We start from the raw sequence: 11562 nt of genomic DNA, 5'->3' as shown, positions 1-11562 counted from the left end.
TCCCGAGTATGGCGATACCACATGTGTGAGACTTTTACACAGCGTGGCCACATACAGAGGCCCAACATGCACGGAACACCTCCAGGCGTTCTGGAGCACCCAGGCCAATTCTTGTATTTCTCTCCTACATGTAAAAATAATCATTTATTTGCTAGAAAATTACATAGAACCCCAAAACATTATATATATATATTTTTTAGCAAAGACCCTAGAGAATACAATGGCGGTTGTTGCAACTTTTTATCTCACACGGTATTTGCGCAGCAATTTTTCGAACGCTTTTTTTGGGGAAAAAAAACTGTTTTGTGCTTTAAAAAAAAACAAAACAGTAAAGTTAGCCCAATGTTTTTGCATAATGTGAAAGATGAAGTTACGCCGAGTAAATAGATACCTAACATGTCACCCTTCAAAATTGCACACTCTCGTGGAATGGTGCCAAACGTCGCTACTTAAAAATCTCCATAGGTGACACTTTAAAATTTTTTACTGGTTACATGTTTTGAGTTACAGAGGAGGTCTAGGGCCAAAATTATTGCTCTCGCTCTACCGATCGCAGTGACACCTCACATGTGTGGTTTGAACACCGTTTTCATATGTGGGTGGGACTTACGTAAGTGTTCGCTTCTGCATGCGAGCAAACGGACAGGGGCGCTTTAAAATTTTTTTTTTTTTTTTTATTGTTTATTTTACTTTATTTATTTTAGTTTGACACTTTTTTCCCCCCAAAAAAATTTTTGATCACTTTTATTTCTATTACAAGGAATGTAAACATCCTTGTAATAGGAATATGGCATGACAGGTCCTCTTTACAGTGAGATATGGGGTCAATAAGACCCCACATCTCACCTCTAGGCTGGGAAGCCTGAAAAAAAAACAAAAAAAAAAAACGATCTTGGCTTCGATCTAGCGGTGAGTCGGTAGAAGCACCGGAGGGTGGCAGGAAGGGGGGGGGGCGTCCCCTCTCGCCTCCCATAAGAACGATCAAGCAGTGGAACAGCCGCTATGATCATTCTTATGGTGTAGGGAATCGCCGGCTGAAAAAGCTGATATCTGAATGATGCCTGTAGCTGCATCCATCATTCAGATATCCCCGCACAAAGTCAAGGACGTCATATGACTGTGGGCGGGAACTGGTTAAAAATTGCAGAGTATTGCAGGGTATATTGCAGGGTAGTGCCGGGTATATTGCAGAGTAGTGCGGGGTATTATGCAGAGTATTGCAGGGTATTATGCAGAGTATTGCAGAGTATTGCAGGCTATTATGCAGAGTATTGCAGGGTATTATGCAGAGTATTATGCAGAGTATTGCAGGCTATTATGCAGAGTATTGCAGGCTATTATGCAGAGTATTATGCAGAGTATTGCAGGGTATTATGCAGAGTATTATGCAGAGTATTGCAGGGTATTATGCAGAGTATTGCAGAGTATTGCAGGCTATTATGCAGAGTATTGCAGGCTATTATGCAGAGTATTATGCAGAGTATTGCAGGGTATTATGCAGAGTATTGCAGGGTATTATGCAGAGTATTATGCAGAGTATTGCAGGGTATTATGCAGAGTATTGCAGGCTATTATGCAGAGTATTATGCAGAGTATTGCAGGCTATTATGCAGAGTATTGCAGGGTATTATGCAGAGTATTATGCAGAGTATTGCAGGGTATTATGCAGAGTATTATGCAGAGTATTGCAGGGTATTATGCAGAGTATTATGCAGAGTATTATGCAGAGTATTATGCAGAGTATTGCAGGCTATTATGCAGAGTATTATGCAGAGTATTGCAGGCTATTATGCAGAGTATTATGCAGAGTATTGCAGGCTATTATGCAGAGTATTATGCAGAGTATTATGCAGAGTATTGCAGGGTATTATGCAGAGTATTGCAGGGTATTATGCAGAGTATTATGCAGAGTATTATGCAGAGTATTATGCAGAGTATTGCAGGCTATTATGCAGAGTATTATGCAGAGTATTGCAGGCTATTATGCAGAGTATTATGCAGAGTATTGCAGGCTATTATGCAGAGTATTATGCAGAGTATTATGCAGAGTATTGCAGGGTATTATGCAGAGTATTATGCAGAGTATTATGCAGAGTATTATGCAGAGTATTGCAGGCTATTATGCAGAGTATTATGCAGAGTATTGCAGGCTATTATGCAGAGTATTATGCAGAGTATTGCAGGCTATTATGCAGAGTATTATGCAGAGTATTATGCAGAGTATTGCAGGGTATTATGCAGAGTATTGCAGGGTATTATGCAGAGTATAATGCAGAGTATTGCAGGGATGGCTGAGCATGGAGGGATGGATGGATGTGACAGCAATTGTCACTGAGCACCGCTGTGGGCACTACACATGCAGCCCACAGCGGTGCTGCCATCCGATCCCTCCCCCCTCCCCTCACACTGTACCGATCGGTACACAGAGGGGAGGGATGAACCGGCGTCATGACATGACGCCGGTCTGTTGACATGTGATCGCTCCGTCATTTGACGGAGCGATCACATGGTAAACGGCCGCGATTAGCGGCCGTTTACCGTGATCTGTGATGCGCCGGGTCCTATGGACCCGGCGGTCACGGAAGTTCTCGGGTGCGCGCCGAAAGAGCAGTCCCACGGACGTCCACCCAGAACTAGCCGACCGCGCTGCAGCCGTCTTTCGACTATGGCCCGGTCGGCAAGTGGTTAATGTACTGAAGTCAGAGGGTTGCCAGCCAAAAGATTTCCTCCACTTCAACCCCGAAGGGTTTTACCCCCTTAATGACCTGGCCGTTTTTTGAGATACGGCACTGCGTTACTTTAACTGACAATTGCGCGGTCGTGCGACGTTGTACCCAAATAAAATTGACGTCCTTTTTTCCCCCACAAATAGAACTTTCTTTTGGTGGTATTTGATCACCTCTGGGTTTTTTTTATTTTTTGCGCTATAAACAAAAAAAGACCAACAGTTTTGAAAAAAAAACAAACATTTTTTTATTTCTGCTATAAAACATACCCAATATAAAAATGTAAAAAAATCTAATTTCTTCACCAATATGTTTTCAGCTACATATTTTTGGTAAAAAAAAAAAAACCCAGTAAGCGTATATTATCGCATCTACAATCTATGGGATAATTTTATGGCATTTTTATTTATTTATTTTTTTTACTAGTAATGGTGGCGATCAGCGATTTTTTAGCAGGACTGCGAAATTGCGACGGACGAGTTGGACACTCAACTGACATTTGTGTCACCTAGCACATCAGAGCTAAAAATATGCATTGTCACTGTACTAATGACACTGGCAAAGAAAAGGGTTAACGCCAGGGGCGATCAAAGGGTTAACTGTGTACCTAGTGGGGGCTTGCTAACTGTGTGGGAGGGGCTCTGACTGGGTGAAGACGGAGATCAATGTTCCTGCCTAGCAGGAGCACAAGATCTCCATCTTCTCCCGTCAGAACTGCAATCTGCCTTGTGTACATAGGCAGATACACGTTCTGCCTCTCCGGGAACGATCGCCGAACCCGATGATTGACATCCCCTGTGTCCAATCAGCGCACTACGCGCGTACCCCCTAGTATCTATTGCATGAAATGAAGCACATGTAAGTGGTTTCACTTAATAGAGCCGACCTGCTGCAGTACATCTGCGGTCGGTGGTCGGCAACTGGTTAAAGCGGAGTTCCACCCTAAAGTGGAACTTCCGCTCATCGGATTCCCCCCCCCCCCCCCCTCTGGTGCCTTAATTGGCACCTTTTCAGGGGGGAGGGGGGTGCAGATACCTGTATAATACAGGTATCTGCACCCACTTCCGGGAATAGCTAGCCGCAAATGCCCCCCCCCCCCCCCGTTGTGTTGTGGGAAACACACAGTTCCCACAACACAACGGGGACCAGTGTAGACGCACAGCGCGACTCGTGCATGCACAGTAGGGAAACGGGCAGTGAAGCCGCAACGCTTCACTTCCTGATTCCCTGACCGAGGATGGCGGTGGGGGCAGCCGAGAGACGAGCGATCGATCGGCTTCGGCATCGCTGGACCCTGGGACCGGTAAGTGTCCATTTATTAAAAGTCAGCAGCTGCAGTATTTGTAGCTGCTGGCTTTTAATATTTTTTGTTTAAGGTGGACTCCCACTTTAAACATTGCCTGCAAAGCAAGACGGATTCCTCATATCACAGAGATTACCCAGTTTACCATTCGTTTTTGGAAAGGGGTTTATTCTGGTGGTATCAGTTAAAGTGGACCTGAACAGAATAAATGAAGCTTTGCTTTGTTATATGAAACCTATAGAAATAACAATTGTGGCTAAGCACTACCCTTTACTTTGAATCCCTCCTGGAAAATAGCAGTGCCCTTCATTGTTTGACTGTGCTTGGACACTCCTGTCTTGGACCTCCATAGCTGTATATCTGCAGAGTGAGATCATCTAAGGCAGAGGTCTCCAAACCCCGGCCCAATGGCCACATCCGACTCGCTCAGATACTGCCGGTTGGCTTGCTTTTCTAAGCCCCCACTGTTCTCAACAGCAAGTCCCAGCAAACAGCAGTCAAAACCACTCCCCCCTCCCGCTATGTCATGCTGTGCTGACATCATCAGTGCAGCACCTCCCAGCTTCCGCCTGCACTTTATATTAGTGATCCTTCTGCATTTAGCCTGCTTGTATAGCAGCGGGCGGGAGCTGGGAGGTGCAGGTGCTCTGTACTGTGCCAGTGGGGACATAGATGTGGAGGAGACTATGATAGGGGACACAGATGTGGAGGAGACTATGATAGGGGACACAGATGTGGAGGAGACTATGAAAGGGGACATATATGTGGGGGAGGCTATGATAGGGGACACAGATGTGGAGGAGACTATGATAGGGGACATAGATGTGGAGGAGACTATGAAAGGGGACATATATGTGGGGGAGGCTATGATAGGGGACACAGATGTGGAGGAGACTATGATAGGGGACATAGATGTGGAGGAGACTATGAAAGGGGACATATATGTGGGGGAGGCTATGATAGGGGACACAGACTATGATAGGGGACACAGATGTGGAGGAGACTATGGTAGGGGACACAGATGTGGAGGAGACTATGATAGGGGACATAGATGTGGAGGAGACTATGATAGGGGACATAGATGTGGAGGAGACTATGAAAGGGGAAATATATGTGGGGGAGGCTATGATAGGGGACACAGATGTGGAGGAGACTATGATAGGGGACATAGATGTGGGGGAGACTATGATAGGGGACACAGATGTGGAGGAGACTATGATAGGGGACACAGATGTGGAGGAGACTATGATAGTGGACATAGATGTGGAGGAGACTATGATAGGGGACATAGATGTGGAGGAGACTATGATAGGGGACACAGATGTGGGGGAGACTATGATAGGGGACATAGATGTGGAGGAGACTATGAAAGGGGACATATATGTGGGGGAGGCTATGATAGGGGACACAGATGTGGAGGAGACTATGATAGGGGACATAGATGTGGAGGAGACTATGATAGGGGACATAGATGTGGAGGAGACTATGAAAGGGGACATATATGTGGGGGAGGCTATGATAGGGGACACAGACTATGATAGGGGACATAGATGTGGAGGAGACTATGATAGGGGACATAGATGTGGAGGAGACTATGATAGGGGACACAGATGTGGAGGAGACTATGATAGGGGACACAGATGTGGAGGAGACTATGATAGAGGACATAGATGTGGTGGAGACTATGATAGAGGACATAGATGTGGTGGAGACTATGATAGGGGACATAGATGTGGGGGAGACTATGATAGAGGACATAGATGTGGTGGAGACTATGATAGGGGACATAGATATGGGGGAGACTATGATAAGAGGACATAGATGTGGTGGAGACTATGATAGGGGACATAGATGTGGAGGAGACTATGATAGGGGACACAGATGTGGAGGAGACTATGATAGAGGACATAGATGTGGTGGAGACTATGATAGGGGACATAGATATGGGGGAGACTATGATAGAGGACATAGATGTGGTGGAGACTATGATAGGGGACATAGATGTGGGGGAGACTATGATAGAGGACATAGATGTGGTGGAGACTATGATAGGGGACATAGATGTGGTGGAGACTATGATAGGGGACATAGATGTGGGGGAGACTATGATAGGGGACATAGATGTGGAGGAGACTATGATAGGGGACATAGATGTGGTGGAGACTATGATAGGGGACATAGATGTGGAGGAGACTATGATAGGGGACACAGATGTGGAGGAGACTATGATAGAGGACATAGATGTGGTGGAGACTATGATAGGGGACATAGATATGGGGGAGACTATGATAGAGGACATAGATGTGGTGGAGACTATGATAGGGGACATAGATGTGGGGGAGACTATGATAGAGGACATAGATGTGGTGGAGACTATGATAGGGGACATAGATGTGGTGGAGACTATGATAGGGGACATAGATGTGGGGGAGACTATGATAGGGGACATAGATGTGGAGGAGACTATGATAGGGGACACAGATGTGGAGGAGACTATGATAGAGGACATAGATGTGGGGGAGACTATGATAGAGGACATAGATGTGGAGGAGACTATGATAGGGGACACAGATGTGGAGGAGACTATGATAGGGGACATAGATGTGGAGGAGACTATGATAGGGGACACAGATGTGGGGGAGACTATGATAGAGGACATAGATGTGGGGGAGACTATGATAGGGGACATAGATGTGGGGGAGACTATGATAGGGAACGTAGATGTGGGGGAGACTATGATAGGGGACATAGATGTGGGGGAGACTATAATAGAGGACACAGTTATGCAAGGAGACTCTGATGGGGACTAGACGTGTGCACTGCCAAAAAAATATTTTTCGTTTCATTCATTTTTTCTTTTTTCGTTTTTTGGGTCTTTCGTTATGATCGCAATTCGTAAATTAAAAAATTCGTAAATATGTAAATTCAAAAATTCATAAATTCGAAAATAAGAAAGAAAATTACAAATAACAACTAACTAACTAATAATAACTAATTATTAAATTATAGGTAGTGGAATTTCCTTTCAAATTTGGCTGTTAGTGATTGTAACGAATAAGAATTTATCCGAAGTTACGAATTATCCGAAATAATGAATGTCGCTTCTAAACAAAATGGAACCGAACAAATTAATAATAAATAATAATAATAAAAGGTTTTTATTATTATTATTGTTATTTATTATTAATGCATTAAATCCATTCATTTAGATGCGGCATTTGTTATTTCGCATAATTCGTAACTTCAGATAAATTCGTATTCGTTGCGTTCGCAGCCAAACTTGAAAGGAAATTCCAATACCTATAATTTTATAGTTAGTTATTATTTCCGATTTTTGGATTTTCGAATTTCTGGAAAAATTTGTCAAACGGGTTTTCGTTAATTCGGATATTTCCGAATTAACGAATTTGTCGAAATTTGTTAAAAAACTTTTTCGGAACGAGACGAATTGCACATGTCTAATGGGGACACATGTGCAGAAAGGCTCTGATGGGGACACAGATGTGTGGAAAGCTCTGACGGGGACACAGATGTGCAAGGAGACTCTGATGGGGACACAGATGCGTAGAAAGTCTCTGATAGGGACAATTAAATTTTATTTATTCATTTGTAAATAACTAATTATTTTTGGGCCGCGAATATTTGTAAAATCTACAATGTGGCCCTCGGGCTGAAAAGTTTGGAGACCCCTGATTAAGGCATTAAGGCACTGCCTCTGACTGCTAGTTTCCAGAGCTCTGGGTAGGTCACTGCTGTGTTGATAACTGTTCTCTTAGCTGGAGAGGAAGCTGTATCTGAGGACCTGCAGAGCAATGATCTCCCTGATTCTGCTTCATCCATTCTGTGGATCTGTGCTTCTTCCCCTCCTGCTGCTTAATCACTACCCTACCGGTCATCAGGGAGACATGAGGAAGTAAAGCCTTGCCTCCACCAAGATTGCCACCTCCACACAGTGTAGAAAGGGGCATGTTAAACCAATACTAGAGAAAAGATCAGCTGTAAGTTGCCCACAGACAATACTGGTGACTAGTGACCTTTGTTCTCCGTTTGAATTTTTTTGGGTACATCTTCCATGGTACAGGTGTTCTTCAAATATGTCCCACCATAATGACGTCTTAACACTTGCGACAGTATAATGACATCCCAACACTTGGGGTCCTAGTGTAATGACATCCCAACTCTTTGGGGGTCCCAGCATTAAGACATCGCAACCCTTAGGGGTCCCAGTTTAATGACAGCCTAACGCTTGTGAGTCCCGTTATAATGACATCCTAAGACTTGAGTGTCCCCGTATAGTGACATCCTAAGATTTGAGCGTCCTGGTTAGTGACATCCTAACATTTGGGGGTCATTATAAAGAAATCCTAACACTTGAGGGTCCCAGCATAGTTACATCCTAACACTTGGGGGTCCCAGCATAATGACGTCCCAACACTTGGGGGTCCCAGTATAGGGACATCCTAAGATTTGGGGGTCCCAGCATAATGACATTCTAAAACTTTGGGGTCCCGGCATAATGTAATCCCAACACTTGGGGGTCCCAGTATAGTGACATCCTAAGACTTGGGGGTCCCAGCATAATGACATCCCAACACTTGGGGGACAGTGTAATGACATCCAAACACTAGGACTTGGGATGTCATTATACTGGCCCCTAAGTCCTAGGATGTCACTATACTGGGACCCCCAAGTGTTGGGATGTCATTATGCTGGGACCCCCAAGTGTTGGGATGTCATTATGCTGGGACCCCAAAGTGTTGAAATGTCATTATGCTGGGACCCTCGTGTCTTAGGATGTCACTATACTGGGACCCCCAAGTGTTGGGACATCATTATGCTGGGATCTCCAAGTGTTAGGATGTAACTATGCTGGGACCCCTAAAGTGTTAGGATGTCATTATACTGGCCCCTAACACTTGGAGGTCCCAGTATAGTGACATCCTAAGACTTGGGGGACAATATAATGACATCTTAACACTTGAGGGTCCCCATATAGTGACATCCTAACACTAGGGGATCCCAGCCTAATGATATCCTAATACGTAGGGGTCCAAGCATAGTAGCATCCTAACACTTTGGGGCCAGTATACTGACATCCTAACACTTGAAGTTGCCAACAATATACATACATTCTAACACTTAGGGGTCCCGGTATAGTGAAATCCTAACACTTAGGGGTCCCAGTATAGTGAAATCCTAACACTTAGGGGTCCCAGTATAGTGAAATCCTAACACTTGGGGGTCCCGGTATAGTGAAATCCTAACACTTAGGGGTCCCAGTATAGTGAAATCCTAACACTTAGGGGTCCCAGTATAGTGAAATCCTAATACTTGGGGGTCCCGGTATAGTGAAATCCTAACACTTAGGGGTCCCAGTATAGTGAAATCCTAACACTTGGGGGTCCCGTTATATAGTGAAATCCTAACACTTAGGGGTCCCAGTATAGTGAAATCCTAACACTTGGGGGTCCCGGTATAGTGAAATCCTAACACTTAGGGGTCCCAGCATAATGACATCCTAACACTTAGGGGTCCCAGTATAGTGAAATCCTAACACTTGGGGTCCCAGTATAGTGAAATCCTAACACTGTAGCTGCAACAAAGGTGTACTAAGGGTTATGCCGCGTACACACGGTCGGACTTTCCGGCATACTTGGTCCGGCGGACCAGAGTGTGCCGGACAATCCGCCCGTGTGTAGGCACCGGCGGACTTTTCCGGCGGACTTTTTCCCAAAAGCCCGCCGGACCTAGATTTGAAGAAAGTTCTAAATCTTTCCGCCGGACTCAGTTTCGGGCGGAAAGTCCGCTCGTGTGTGTGCTGGTCCGACGGAAAGCCCGCTCGTGTGTATGCTGGTCCGACGGACCAGATGCAACACGAGGGCAGGGTATTGCATCTCACGCTCGCTGCAATAGGAAAAACACATTTTCCTATTGCGGCGAGCGCGGGGCATATCAGGCCCTTAGGTCTGGTATGGATTATAAAGGGAAGCCCCTACGCCATGTACCCCATACTCATTTACATAGGGTGGGGGGCCGGGATCTGGGGGCCCCCTTATTAAAGGGGGCTCCCAGATTCCGATAAGCCCCCGCCCGCAGACCCCGACAACCAACGGCCAGGGTTGTCGGGAAGAGGCCCTTGTCCTCATCAACATGGGGACAAGGTGCTTTGGGGGGGGGGGGCGCAGGGCGCCCCCCTCCCCCAAAGCACCCACCCCCATGTTGAGGGCATGCGGCCTGGTACGGTTCAGGAGGGGGGGGGGGCGCTCGCTCGTCCCCACCCCCTTTCCTGACCGGCCAGGCTGCGTGCTCGGATCGGGGTCTGGTATGGATTTTAGGGGGACCCCACGCCGTTTTTTCGGCGTAGCGGGGTTCCCCTTTATAATCCATACCAGACCTAAGGGCCTGGTATGCCCCGCGACGGGGCTAGTAAGGTGTCAATCTCGCCGATAAAAGCGGCAAGATTGACATCCTTTTCTAGTCCCGTCGCACCTGAGTCACGTTCAAAATGAACGGACTTGTCCGTGTGTGGGCAAGTCCGTTCATTCTGAAAGTCCGCCGGAACTCCGGCGAAAGTCCGTCGGAAAGACGGGCGGACTTAGCCCGCCGGAAAGTCCCGGCGTGTGTGGGCAAGTCCGTCCGTTTTAAAGTCCGGCGCACCTGGCGGACAAAGTCCGTCGGAAAGTGTGCCGGACCAAGTAGGATAGAAAGTCCGCTCGTGTGTACGCGGCATTATCCCCGTCTATGTTTGAGTTTGTTTTGCATGTTTTTCCCCTCAGTCCTCTTTGTGTTTAACTACTAAATAATGGAATTGCACTTCTAAAATATTTTTTTTTTTCCAAAACAAGTTTTAATTTTATTAGCAGAAACATTTTGACAAAAATCACATCCCCCCCCCCCCCCCCAACATACAATTTGATTGTGTTAGAAAAAAAATATGTTTTTAGTAGACATCATCGGATTATTACTTCTGGAAAACCATTGAAGAATGAAGCTGAGGTGAGCTATGTCCATTCTACACCATACATAGACATCTAATGGTCACAGAACACCTTCATTGCTTTTCTTGGCAAAGTCCTCTTGTTGAAGAATGATTGCAGAGCCGGAACTTCGTCCTGTCCTTCCGAAAACGGGGATCTTCCCTAAACTAAGATCAGACACCTGGACACTTCTTGTATCACCCTTCAAAATACATTTATAAAGACATAGTGACCACGGCCCATCCCTAAAACCTTTTTATTTTTCTGAGCACAGCACTCCTTGCCATCAATGTCCCTGCACGAATTGTCTTCTTCACCTGGAGGAGCGAGACTTTCATTTTCTCAGCCTATAATTACTTCTATCATTCATTATGTATGGGCATGATCTTTGGGGCTGGTGTCAGTTACTGTACTGCTATTCCTGAGCATTATGAAAGAACACATCCCCAGCGTCCCTTTAGTCATACATGCTCCTCTCTGATGGCCACTGGGTGGTGCAGACTTTAGTTCTGCAATCGGCTGATCAGTTGCTTGGTAACACTGTAATAAACTGTAC

The sequence above is a fragment of the Aquarana catesbeiana genome, linkage group LG05, assembly GCF_042186555.1.
Source record: "Aquarana catesbeiana isolate 2022-GZ linkage group LG05, ASM4218655v1, whole genome shotgun sequence".
Classification (NCBI taxonomy): domain Eukaryota; kingdom Metazoa; phylum Chordata; class Amphibia; order Anura; family Ranidae; genus Aquarana; species Aquarana catesbeiana.
Note: the sequence above shows the minus strand (reverse complement) of the source record.